Consider the following 400-nt stretch of genomic DNA (forward strand, 5'->3'; position numbering starts at 1 on the left):
TCCCTACCCTGGTAGCCTCTCCTGGGAAACATCTGGCCCATTTGTGCTGTGCTGGCTGACAGGCCCAATTGCATGGAGGAGAACCTGCAAGGATTTGTGAGGTGCGCCTCTTGTTTCACATGTATCCCTTTCCCCACATTATTTCCTCCTTCCCTTGTCCTGGAAACCCCCATAGCCTCACCTTTCCCTGCTTCTTCTCTCCTTCCCAGCCATCCACCAACATTTTATCCCCATCTTCAATTATGCCCCCTGCCACATGGGGGGGGGAGAATGGGCAAAGTGCAGCTTTTTAGAGCCGCACCAAAAGAAACACGCGGCAGCGGGATCTGACAGATCCCCTGAGCCGCCACGCAGTTGCTCCCCGGGATGATCAGATGCGGGGGGGGGGGGGGCCAGGGAG

Source organism: Gekko japonicus, unplaced genomic scaffold (genome assembly GCF_001447785.1).
Source record: "Gekko japonicus isolate JY-2015 unplaced genomic scaffold, Gekko_japonicus_V1.1 scaffold1146, whole genome shotgun sequence".
Classification (NCBI taxonomy): Eukaryota; Metazoa; Chordata; class Lepidosauria; order Squamata; family Gekkonidae; genus Gekko; species Gekko japonicus.